Here is a 14,190-nt window from a genome sequence, read left to right on the forward strand (position 1 = left end):
ACTTATCACCAGGGCAAAAACCCTGCTTTCATGTCCACTCATTTCTTTTCAATCAGCCCCATCCATGCTCTGTTAGAATGATCTTTATCTTGACCCTACCCAGAGGACTTTCACTACATGGGATGATTTTCTAATCATTTTTTCCAACAGCAAGGCACATAGAACTCTACAGGGACAAGGCAGACATTTTGAGGGGACCAGTGCACAGTGGGATCTCACTGTACTCATTAACTGTCTGAGAAGTTGAGGATCAATACAATATTTGCAAATCAAATTATTTTTTATATGCCCAGAGAAAACATGCTTTTAAAGGAACACTTGGGTTAAAATCCTTAGGTAAAATAATCATTCTCCTTGATCTTTTTGTCTTTGTTTTGTCTAACAAGGAGAATATCTGTAGCCTTCTGTCAGTGCTCCTAAGGAGAAAGGCTCAAGATTTTTCTGACACTGAACAAATTGTGTTCATAATGGACAATCCTATTGGGGGGGGGGGGGGGGGGGGAAAGGTCCTTTGGGCTAGTTTTAGATGTTCATTGGATTTTTGATTATTAATCATCCTGGGCTCTCTGGCTTGCAAAAAAGTGATATATATTTGTAAATTATAGGTAAGTATAATCATTGACCAGGAGGGAGATTATTTACTCTGTGAAACATATTGGTATTAGTGCTAGATTATTTGCACACAAAGAAAGATTTCCATAATTGTAAAATCCTAGATTCAGTTTCCTCAAATCACTCTACATTGGTAAATGGCAATGGAATCAAAAGAATAGAAAAGCTTTATATAATTATAGTCGACCTCCTGCATAGCTGAAGACATCTCTTATTTGGAGTCCCTTCCCTCTCTCCCCAACTGAAGAGAGCCCTCCTAGCAATTCCTTTTGGAGAGAAGTTTCTATTGATGGAGATAGGCTGGTATCCAGTTTTTCCCTCCCAAGGATCTAGTATTGTATTGAAGTAGGGAATATAATTTAAAAAAGAAATTGCTATGAACAAAGATAGGACCTGGCTGTTTTATAACAGAAGCTGTGGTTGTATTATGTGACTACTGAGTACTGAGTTTTTGAATCAATTTCTCCCTGCAGTGATTATGGGAATAATGGCTTTAAAGGGCTCATTCTCTCCTCATCTCCACCCCCTGCCCCTAACAGTATCATGATTCAATTCAATTCAACAAATATTTATTTTGTTTTCTGTGACCAAAACCACTGTGCTAGGGGCTAGGGATACAAAGAATTGGCTTTAGCTTGGCTGGAGGCTTGTAACCATCCTTGAAAGTAACTGAATGTTCCTCAGGAACTGTTCTGTCATTTGGGGTACATTTCATAGTTATTGCCTTCCCTTCCACACAAACCCACAAAGTGCCTCAGTAGTAGCTGGCCAGTCTTCTAACTATGAACAGCTGGTTTTTCTCATAGTCTAGTTCAGCTTAGGATCTTCTCAGGGTCAAAGTATCAAAAAAAAGAGAAGAAATGGTTCCTCTTCTTTCATTGCTCAAGAAACACCTGCTTGCATGCATGCAGGGGAGAACCAGACTGAATGTGATAAGAAAGTTTTTGTAGTTCTGTCTAGCAATCATTCTCTGATTTCTCTTAGTGGAACATACCAGATAATTTCGGTCCCAATTGTCTTTAGTGATGGTTCCAATTCAATTCAATTAAAAAATTATTAAGTGCCTGTTTCAAGGTCAAGCATTGTACTAGGAAGAAGGGAAACAAATTCGGGGGATGTCTCCTTTCTCAAGGACTTTAAATTTAACTGAGGAAGGGAGAGGAGTTAATAAATAGAAGGGTAGTAAATGGATTAAACTTTATAGATATACTATATATACAAATCCGTAAATGTATTTGTGTATTTAGTATCTATCCAGATAGAAGGTTGAGATAAAAGGTGAAGCCTATAGAAAAAAAAAAATTTCCTCTCACCTTTGCTCCTCAGTCTCTGAAATATGGGTCTTGCCAGCTATGACCAGCCATACTTTTTTTCCTACCAAGGAGTACCTACCTTGTATTCACTACTCTCAATACCCCAATGATTGGAGGCAAAAGGAGTAGTAAATGAGGCTACATGTTCCAACAGCCCAATCTTCCCTGGATTCCAAGATGATGCTCTGTTTCATTTTGAGCCTAAGGTGAATAAAGAAAAATTCCCAATTAACTTAGGGCTGTCTTTTAAAAAATTTATAAAAGATTATCACTAATCAAAATCAAAAGATTCTCTCCTTTTCCACTCCCTCTCTGTCTCTGTCTCTCAATTTGACTTAGCTAACAGTCAGAAGAAAGCTTAACACTTAGATATAAGGCTAGAACTGTGGTCCCTTCTATATCTCAAAACCCCAACACTGTTTGTTTTACCCTGCTGTAGCCTTCCTGTACAACACATGGAAAAGCTGAAGTAAAATTGATTGTATTTATCTAACTGGCAAAAGAAATTCAAACTATTTAAACAGATTTTTCAAAAGCAATTTTACAGAACAATTTTACAAAAGAAATTTGGAATCAGGAACTGCCCTTCCCTGACAGAGAAAGGGATCAGGAGGAGAGACCTCCACCACAGTATGGTACTTGTCCATTGTGGTTACTGAAAACTGAGACAGCTATCATGTGGGAAGGAGGAGGGAGGAGAAGAAGGAGGAGAAAGAGAGATAGACATTTAACAGAGAGAGAGAGACAGAGACAGAGAAAGACAAAAACACATAGAGACAGAGATAGAGATAGATATACACAAAGAAACAGAGAGAAGTCCCTCAACTATTGATTTTTAGTGCTCAGTTCCCTAATCTTGAGTCTTCTGTTCAGTTTTTAATAGTGTCAGTTACTTCCTGGATGAGAAAAAAACCAACAGACTATTCAGAGCAACATCTAAGAGCAACATTCATAACCTAGCTCTCAAAACTTCTCCCTTTCAGATCCCTTTCAAAAGTTGGTTACACACACAATTATTATATTTTGAACTATAAAATATATTACATTACATGATAATATTTTATGCCTACATATGTAATTTTTTAGTAGACTTTTGATAATAATATAAGAATGTTCTCACTAAAGAACTTTTTATACCCATGCAAGTTGGAAAATTTTCTAATATTTATATTCTTGGACAGTAATCTAGGACAATGAAAAATTAAGTGTTGCCTATGGTCACAAAGTCATTGTGTCGAGACCATATTTGAATGTAATTCTTTACTCTGAGGTTGGCTCTCTAGTCTTTTCATGGCACTGACTCTGAGAAAGAAGAGAGAGAGCAAAAGAACAGTTGAAGAGAGAAGAGGGAAGAGAGGAGAGGAGAAGAAAAGGCAAGGGAGAAGAGAATGGAAGGATGATAGATAAATAGGGAAATAGATATTAGTTGGTAGAAAGGATGGATAATAGGTGATAAATACTGCTATTATGTCCAACTCCTCATGACCCTATTTGGGATTTTCTTGGCAAAAATACTGCAGTGATTTGCCATTTCCTGCTCCAACTCATTTTTATAGAAAAAGAACTGAGGTAAACAGAGTTAGGTGACCTGCCCAAAGTCACACAATTAGTAGGTGTCTGAGATCAGATTTGAATTCAGGAAGATGAGTTTTACTGACTTCAGGCCTGGTACTCTATTCATTGTGCTACCTAGCTGCCCAGTTGATAAATAGATGGATGATTAGATAGATAGACAGACAGACAGATAGTTGTAGGCAGCATGGCTAATTCTACCTGTTGACATTGAGCAAGTAATTTAATCTCTGAATACCACAGTTCTCTCAAGGGTTAAAATGTGGGGTTGGAACACATGATGTCTAAGGTCCATTTTTTAATAATCTTACCTTCAGTGGCATCGTAAGAGAGTTATAATAAAGATTTAAGAATAAGTCTTATTACCTGGATATAGGGATGGGGTTGAAGGGTTTTTATTCTCAGGCAGTAAGAACAATCATGCCAATGGCAAAAAGAACAAAAAATGTGCAAAAGTAGCTGCATCATTTCCCCCTCACTGTGATCTACTTTCACTTTGTTCTTTTTCCCTTACTCCTACTATGTCAAACTTAGCCCAACCAATAGAAATGAATGAAATCTGATAGATCTTATCTGAAAGATAGATGGTTAAGATGGATATAGGGGGGAAAGATCTAAGGATGTCCCTGCCTCTCAATAATTCTTCTGAGATAGGAGTCTATTCTCATAAAGACATTGCCTAATAGACTGAATTTTCTTTTGGAACCCACAAATTCCCTCTCTATGTTCCTTTTCTTTGGTAAATTTAGTTCCTTTTCTTCTTTTTTTTAAAAAAATATTTTTATCTCATATTTCTTAATTGCATGTAAAATCTTTTAACACTCATTTTTTAAAAAAGATTTTGAATACTAAAAAATTTTCCTTCCTCTTACCCTTTACCCCTCCTTGAGAGGGTAAGCAATTTGATATCTGTTTAATATATATGGAGTTATAGAAAACACATTTTCAGGTTAGCCATGTTGAAAAAGAAAATAAACAGAAACCCCCCAAATAAAATAAAAGCAGTATGCTTCAATCTGCAGTTGATGTATATGTTAAGAGATATAAAATTTCTCTTAATTATTGCTTTGGTATGTTGTTTTATTGTTGCCATTCTTCTTAATAAATTTATAGTTTCTATGATTTGTTCTTTGACCCACACATTCTTTCAGATTAGATTATTACTTTCCAATTAGTTTTTAAACCATGCTTCCATAGTCCTTTATTAAATAAATTTTTTTACATTATGGTCTGAAAAGGATTCACTTAATATTTTTTCTGCTTTTCTGCATTTGATTGTAAGGTTTTTGTGCCCTAATACATGATTAATTTTTGTGGTTTCCATGTACAACTGAGAAAAGGATGTACTCCTTTCTATTCCCATTCAGATAGCCATCACATCTAACTTTTTTGAGATTTTATTCATCACCTTAATTTCTTTCTTATTTATTTTTTGGTTAGATTTATCAAACTCTGACAGTGGAAAATTTAAGTCCCTTACTAGTATAATTTTACTATTTCCTCCTGTAATTTATTTAACTTCTCCTTTAAGAATTTGGATGCTGTGATATTTGGTGTGTATACACTTAGTATTGTTATTATTTCATTTTCCATGATCTCTTTCAGCAAGATATAGTTTCCCTGGTTATTCTTTTTAATTAGGTTTATTTTTGCATTTGCTTTCTCTGAGATCACAATGGCTACTTCTGCCATTTTATTTCAGCTGACGTATGATAGATTGTATTGCAGTCCCTTATTTTAACTCTCTGTGTGTCTTTCTGTTTCAAGTGTGTTTCTTGTAAACAACATATTGTTGGATTTTAGTTTTCAATCTTCTCTGCTCTCAGATTCCAATAAATGGATTAGTTCATCCCATTCATATAAACAATTATGATTACTGTGTGTTTCTCCTATCTATCTTTCTTTTTCTCTTCTTTTCTCAAAAGTATTTTCTTTCTCATGACCACTTCCCTCCAAGCCATCCTCCCCATTTTCAGCTCCTCACTTTTCTTTTCTCCCTCCCCTCCTACTTCCCTGTAGGGGAAGATATAGTTGCATACCCAACTGAATGTTTATATTATTCCCATCTTTGAGTTTAGTTTTGATGAGAGTAAGGTCTGAGTGTTACCTACAACCCCAAATCTTCCTCTCTACTATAATAACTCCTCCTTTCATATTACTTTTATATGAGATAATTTTACCCATTCTTCCTATCCCTTTCCCCTTCTCCCAATGCATCCCTCTTTCTGATTCCTTAATTTTATTTTTTTATACCATTCACTTATAGTTAACTCATACTTTGTTTATGTATACTTCTTCTAACTATCCTAAGAATAATAAAGTCCTTAGAAGTTACAAGTATCTTCTCACGTAGCAATATAAACAGTTTAATCTTATCAAATCTCTTATGTTGTTTCTTTCATGTTTACTTTTTATGATTCTCTTGAGTTTGGTATTTAAAAGTTAAATTTTCTATTCAATACTGATCTTTTCATCAGGAATGCTTGAAAGTGCTCTAGTTATATTTAATTAAATATCCATTTCTTCCTTCCCTGAATATATATTATATTTATATTATATTTACTTTTGCTGGATAGGAGAGTCTTGGTTGTAATCTTAGCTCCTTTGGCCTCTGGAATATCATATCCCAAGCCCTCTCATCCTTTAATGTAGAAGCTACTAAATCTTGTATTATCCTGACTGTAGCTTCAGAACATTTGGGTTGTTTTATTCTGACTGCCTGCAATATTTTTTCCTTGACTTGGAAATTCTAGAATCTGGATATAATATTCCTATGAGTTTTTAGTTTGGGACCACTTTCAGGAAGTGATTCATGGATTTTTCAAATTTTATTTTACCCACTGGCCTTAATATATCAGAGCAGTTTTTCTCAATGATTTCTTAAACTATAGTATTTAGGATTTTCCTTTGGTCATGGCTTTCACTTTGATCTATTTTCTGGGAAAGTTGTTTTCCTAGTGAGATATTTCACATTTTCTTCTATTTTTAATTATTTTCTTTTAATGCTTCTTGATATCTTATAGAGTTATTCATTTCCAATTGCTTAATTGTAATTTTTAGGGAATCATTTTCTTTTGTGAATTTTTGGACAACTTTCCAACACAATTGACTCACTCCCATACCTTCCTTCTACATAGAATCTTTCTAACTGCCCTAACAATGACAAATTCTTAGAAGGTAAATGTATCATCTTTCCCTGTAAAAATGTAAACAGTTTAACCTTTTAGAGTCCCTTATGATTTTTCTTTCATGTTTACTTTTTTATGCTTCCCTGGAGTCTTGTCTTTGAAAGTCAAATTTTTTTATTCAATTCTGGTCTTTTTTAAAATTTTAATCAGGAATGCCTCAAATTCCTCTATTTCATTAAATATTCATTTTTTTCTCTAAAGGATTCTATTTTTCTGGATAGATTTTTTTTTTGTAGTTATTCCAGCTCTTTTGTTTTCTGGAATATTGTATTATAAGTTCTCTGCTCATTTAATTTGGTAGAAGCTAAATCTTGTTTCATCCTTACTGTGGCTTTGCAGTATTTTAGTGTTTTTTTTTTTTGTTTTTTGTTTTTTTTTTTTTGCTACTTGAAGCATTTTCTCTTTGACTTGGGAGCCCTGAAATTTGGCTTTAATATTTCTAGAAATTTTCATTTTGGAGTCTCTTTAAGATGGTGATAAGTAGGGAGTGGAGCCAAGATAATGGAGAGGACACATGCTTTTTTCTGAGCTCTCCTACTACCCTCATACTAATTACAAAATTCAGCCTCTGAAATACTGCTGGACTGGTAGAATCCACAAATATTGGGAGTACAGCAAATTACCAGCAGAAGATAATTTCAAAGATTGCTAGAAAAGATCTGTTTTGATCAGGCGTGGGCATGGGAGGAGGATAGATGCAGGCAGAGAGGCAGACCATGGAGGCCAGCACAGGCTGAGCAGACCCTGGAGTGTGTTCTCCACAGAGCGGAGAATCTTCAGGGATGACTCCACCACAGTGTTGGCTACTTTGTTCTGGTTGCAAGTCAGTAGATCAGCAGAAAAGTTAAAAACATCCAACACAAATGCAAAAGGTAAAGAGTGTACTCCAAAGCGCCAGTCTCAGGGAATGTGACCACACCCACTCAGCACTGAGAGTGACTCAGCACAATCCCAGTGCAACCATCACAACTTCTGGGTGTCTGTAGAGGAAGCTTAGAACTTCCATGCCCTAAAACCAGATCCCACCTTTTTAAAAAAAAATGAGTAAAAAGGCAAAGTGAAACCTAACTATAGATATCTTCTATAGTGAAAGAGAAGAACAGATTTCAAACCCTGAGGAGACTAAAATCAGACTATCTCCAGATGTAGCCCCAAAAGGCTTATATAACCTACCACACAAGACTCTCCTAGAAGAAATTTAAAAGGATCTTAAAAGAGAGCTAGAAGAAAAATCGAGAAAGGAAAAGAAAATCTTGCAAAAGAGTTTGGAAAAGGCATATTACTCATTAAAAAATAGATTGGAAAAAGAAAACAACTCCCTGAAAAACAAAATACATGAATTGGAAAAGGTAAAGAACTCCAAGGAAAACAAAATTTGTGAAATGGAAAAAAAAAGTAAGTGAAGAAAATAATTCATTAAAAATCAGAACTGAACAAATAGAAATGAATTACTCAATATGAGACATCAAGTATCAGTCAAGCAAAACCAAAAAAATGAAAAAAATAGAACAAAATGTTAAATACCTACTTGGGAAAACAACAGACCTGGAAAATAGATCTAGGAGACATAGTCTAAGGATTATTAGACTCCCTGAAAATCATGATGAAAAAAAGAGCCTAGACACTATTTTTCAGGAAATCATCAAAGAGAACTTCCCGGTTATCATAGAATCAGAAGGTAAAATAGACACCAAAAGAATTCATCAAACACATCCTGAAAGAAATCCCAAAATTAAAACTCCAAGGAATATTGTGGCTAAATTTCAGATCTATTGGACCGAGGAAAAAAATATTAAAATCAGACAACAAAAAAGCAATTCAAATACAAACAATTCAAAGAGTTGCAATAAGGATTATTCAGGATCTAGTAGTTCTCACATTAAAGGATTGAAGGGCCTGGAATCTGATATTTCAAATGGCAAAAGAACTTTGAATGCAGCCAAGAATAACTTATCCAGCCAAACTGAACATTTTATTCCAGGGAAGAAGATGGACATTCAATGAAACAGGTGAATTCCATTTATTTCTGATGAAAAAAACAGAGCTAAACAAAAAAATTGACCTCCAAATACAGGACTCAAGAGAAGCATAAAAAGGTAAAAACTCTTGAGAACTGTATTTCTGTTATGGGTATACATAGAGATGTACAATTTGATTTTACTGTTATAATATAAAAAAGGAACTAGAGGTGGAAAGGGGATTGTACCAGAAAAGGGAAAAGTGGAGGTAAAAAGAGGGAAATTACATCCCACAAAGAGAGAAAGGAAACCTATTGTATCTGATGGAAAGAAGGGAGGAGGATGAACATTGTGTGAAGCTTAAGCTCATCAGACTTGGCTCAGAGAGAAAATATTAGGCATATTTGGTTTACAGAGAAACTTCTCTCATCTTATTGAAAAGTGGGAGGGGAAAAGCAAAAAGGGAAGGAGTAGGATAAATAGAAGGGAATGCAGAAATAGTATGGGAAAGGTATAAGAAAAGAGGAGGGGATCTAAGGGACAGGGATTCTAAAGGGGAAGGGCTGCTTTTGAGGTAAGTGATGCCCATATATTAAATATGGGGGAGGGAGGTAAGGGGAAAAGGAAAGAGAAAAGTATAATCTGGGGATAATAAGATGGCAGGAAGTACAAAATTTGTAGTTTTAACCATAAATGTGAATGGGGTAAACTCTCCCATAAAGTAGAGGCAGATAGCAGACTGGATTAAAACCCCAAATCCTACAATATGTTGTTTACAGGAAATACATTTAAAGCAAGGTGACACATACAGAGTAAAGGTAAAAAGCTGGGGCAGAATCTATTGTGTTTCAGGTGAAGTTTAAAAAAAGCTCATCTTTATCTCATATCAAGCAAAAGCAAAATTGATCTAATTAAAAGAGATAACAAAGGAAACTATATCTTGCCAAAGGGTACCATAGATAATGAAACAATATCAATACTTAACACATATGCACCAAGTGGTATAGCATCTAAATTCCTAAAGGAGAAGTTAAGAAAGATGCAAGAAGAAATAGACAGCAAAACTATAATAGTGGGAGATCTAACCTTGCACTCTCCAAACTAGATAAATCAAACCACAAAATAAATAAGAAAAAAGATAAAGAGGTAAATAGAATACTAGAAAAGTTAGGTATGATAGAACTTTGGAGAAAACTGAATGGAGACAGAGAAGAGTACACTTTCTTCTCAGCAGTTGAAGGAACCTATACAAAACTTTACCATATAAAGGACATAAAGACCTAAAAATCAATTGAAGAAAGGCAGAAATAGCAAATGCATTCTTTTCAGATCACAATGCAACAAAAAATTACATTCAATAAAAAGCCAAGGGAAAATAGACCAAAAACAATTGGAAATTAAATAATCTCATCCTAAAGAATGAATGGGTAAAACAGGAAATCATAAACACAATAATTTCATCCAAGAGAATGACAATAATGAAACAACATACCAAAATTTGTGGGATGCAGTCAAAGTAGTAATAAGGGGAAATTTTATCTCTCAAGGCTTATTTGCATAAAATAAAGAAAGAGAAGATCAATGAATTGGGCTTGTAACTAAAAAAATCTAGAAAAAGCAAATTAAAATTCCCCAATCATACTAAATTTGAAATTCTAAAAATAAAAAGAGAGATCAATAAAATTGAAAGTTAAAAAAATCATTGAATTAATAAATAAAACTAAGAGTTGGTTTTATGAAAAAACTGACAAAATAGATAAACCCTTAGTAAATATGATTATGAAAAGGAAAGAGGAAAATCAAATTGTTAATCTTAAAAATGAAAAAAGAGAACTTTCCACTAATGAAGAGGAAATTAGAGCAATAATTTGGAGTTACTTTGCCCAACTTTATGCCAATAAATTTGATAACCTGAGTGAAATGGATGAGTACCTACAAAAATATAGGTTGACCAGATTAACAGAAGAGGAAGTAAATTGCGTAAATAGTCCTATTTCAAAAAAAGAAATAGAACAAGCTATTAATCAACTTTCTACTAAACATTTAAAAAACAATTAACCCCAATACTATATAAACTATTTGAAAAAATAGGGAATGAAGGACTCCTACCAAATTCTTTTATGACACAGACATGGTACTAATACCTAAACCAGGTAGAATAAAAATGGAGAAAGAAAATTATAGACCAATCTCCCTAATGAATGAACATTGATGCAAAATTCTTGAATAAAATATTAGCAAATAGATTACAGATAATCATCCCCAGATTAATACACCATGACAAAGTAGGATTTATACCAGGAATGCAGGGCTGGTTCAATATTAGGAAAATTATTAGCATAATTAACTATATCAATAACCAAATAAACAAAAACCATATGATTATCTGAATAGGTGCAGAAAAAACATTTGATAAAATCCAACACCCATTCCTATTAAAAACACTAGAGAGTATAGGAATAAATGGACTTTTCCTTAAAATAGCCAGTAACATCTATTTAAAACCATCAATTAGCATCATATGCAATGAGGATAAACTGGAACCATACCCAGTAAGATCAGGAGTAAAACAAGGTTGCCCACTATCACCATTACTATTTAATATTGTATTAGCAAAGCTAGCTTTGGCAATAAGAAATGAAAAAGAGATTAAAGGAATTAAAGTAGGTAATGAGTAAACCAAATTATCGCTCTTTGCAGATGATATGATGGTATACTTAGAGAACCCCCGAGAATCTACTAAAAAGTTATTAGAAATATACAACTTTAGCAAAGTTGCAGCATACAGAATAAATCTACATAAATCATCAGCATTTTTATATATCACTAACAAAATCCAACAGCAAGAGATACAAAGAGAAATTCCATTTGAAATAACTGTCGATAATATAAAATATTTGGGAATCTATCTGCCAAGGAAAAGTCAGGAAGTATGTGAGTAAAACTACAAAACAATTTCCACACAAATAGTCAAATATAAACAACTGGAGAAATATTAAGTGCTCTTGGATAGGTTGAGTGAATATAATAAAGATGATAATACTACCTAAACTAATCTATTTATTTAGTGCTATATCAATCAGACTCCCAAGAAACTATCTTACTGACCTAGAGAAAATAACAAAATTCATCTGGAAGAACCAAAGGTCAAGAATTTCAAGAGAACTAATGAAAAAAAAAAAAAATCAAATGAAGGTGGCCTAGTTGTGCCAAATCTAAAACTATATTATAAAGCAGCAGTCATCAAAACCATTTGTACTGATTAAAAATAGACTAGTTGATCAGTGGAATAGGTTAGGTTCACAGGACAAAATAGTTAATAAAAATAGCAAACAAACTAACAAAAGTTAGTTATCCCTAACTTTTGGGATAAGAATTTATTAACTGACAAAACTACTGGGAAAATTAGAAACTAGTATGTCAGAAATTAGGCATTGATCCATACTTAACACTGTATACCAAGATAAAGTAAAAATGAGTTCATGATTTAGACATAAAGAATGAGATTATAAATAAATTAGAAGAACATTGTATAGTTTACCTCTCAGACTTGTGGAGGAGGAAGGAATTTGTGACCAAAAAAGAACTAGAGATCATTATTGTTTATAAAATAGAAAATTTTTATTATATCAAGTTAAAAAGCTTTTGTACAAACAAAACTAATGCAGACAAGATTAGAAGGGAAGCAATAAACTGGGAAAACATTTTTACATTCAAAGGGTCTGATAAAGATCTCATTTCTAAAATACATAGAGAATTGACTCAAATTTATAAGAAATCAAGCCATTCTCCATTTGATAAATGGTCAAAGGATATGAACAAACAGTTTTCAAAAAAGAAATTGAAACTATTTCTTTATATGAAAAGGAACTCCAAATTATTATTGATCAAAGAAATGCAAGTTAAGTCAATTCTGAGATACCACTACACACCTCTCAGATTGGCTAAGATGATAGGAAAACATAATGATGAATGTTGGAGGGGATTTGGGAAAACTGGGACATGATATAATGTTGGTGGAATTGTGAACGAATCCAACCATTCTGGAGAGTAATTTGGAACTATGCTCAAAAAGTTATCAAATTGTGCGAACCCTTTGATCCAGCAGTATTACTACTGGGCTTATATCCCAAAGAGATCTTTAAAAAGGGAAAGGGACCCACATGTGCAAAAATGTTTGTGGTAGCCCTTTTTGTAGAGGCTAGAAACTGGAAATTGAATGGATGCCCATCAACTGGAGAATGGCTGACTAAATTCTGGTATATGAATGTTATGGAATATTATTGTTCTGTAAGAAATGACCAGCAGGATGATTTCAAAGAGGCTTGGAGAGACTTACATGAGTTGATGGTAAGTGAAATGAGCAGAACCAGAAGATCATTATACACAGCAACAACAAGATTATAAGATGATCAATTCTGATGGATGTGGCTCTCTTCAACAATGAGATGATTCAAACCAGTTATTTTGGTTTGTTCAGTAATGAAGAGCATCAGCTACACCCAGAGAGAGAACTTTGAGAAATGAGTGTGGATCACAAAATAGATTTCCATTCTTTGTTATTGTTTGCTTGCATTTTTGTTTTCCTTCTCAGGTTTTTTTCTTTCTTTCTAGATCTGATTTTTCTTGTGCAGCAAGATAACTATAAATACATATATGTATATTGGATTTAACATATACTTTAATATATTTAACATGTATTGTACTACCTGACATTTAGGGCAGGGGGGTGGGGAGGAAGGAGGGGAAAAGATGGAACAGAAGGCTTTGCAAGTGTCAGTGTTGAAAAATTACCCATGCACATGTTTTGGAAATTAAAAAAATAAATAAATAAAAAGATGGTGATAGGTAGATTCTATAAACTTCTATTTTATCCTCTGGTTCTAGGATATTAAGGCAGTTTTCCTTGATAATTTATTAAAATATAGTATCTAGGTTTTTCTTTGATAATGGCTTTGATAATTTGTAGTCCAATAATTCTTAAATTATCTCTTCCCAATCTGTTTGTCAGGACAGTTGTTTTTTTAATGAATTATTTCACATTTTCTTCTATCTTTTCATTTTTTTGGCTTTGTTTTATTTTTATTTTTTTTTAGTGTTTTACAAAGTCATTAACTTCCAGCTGTCCAATTCTAATTTTTAATAATTATTTTCTTTCTTTTTTCAGTAGTATTTTATTTTTTCAAATACTGGTAAAGACAGCTTTCAAAAAAAATTTTTTTTGGTTAGTTTTTTTTTGAGAGGCAATTAGAATTAATTGACTTGTCCTGGGTCACACAGCTAGGAAGTATTAAGTGTCTGAGGTTGGATTTGAATTCAAGTCCTCCTGACTCCAGGGCCAATGTTTTATCTACACAGTCAGTAATGAGATGGTTGGATTAATGAGTATGTATAGTTTGATAGCCATTTGGGCTTAGTACCAAATTGCTCTCCAGAATGATTGGATCATCTTACAACTCCACCAAGCTCTCCAACATTTATCATTATCTTTTCCTATCATCTTAGTCAATCTGAGAAGTATGAGAAGAATTATTTTCTTTAGTGAGA

General features: G+C 33.5%; 1 protein-coding gene across 1 annotated transcript in view; it reads left to right on the plus strand.

Moving 5' to 3' along the window:
- Positions 1 to 14,190, plus strand: part of AMOTL1 (angiomotin like 1) — a 244,964-nt gene that overhangs the window by 24,936 nt on the left and 205,838 nt on the right. The window lies entirely within an intron of this gene.

Source organism: Sarcophilus harrisii, chromosome 3, assembly GCF_902635505.1.
Source record: "Sarcophilus harrisii chromosome 3, mSarHar1.11, whole genome shotgun sequence".
Lineage (NCBI taxonomy): Eukaryota > Metazoa > Chordata > Mammalia > Dasyuromorphia > Dasyuridae > Sarcophilus > Sarcophilus harrisii.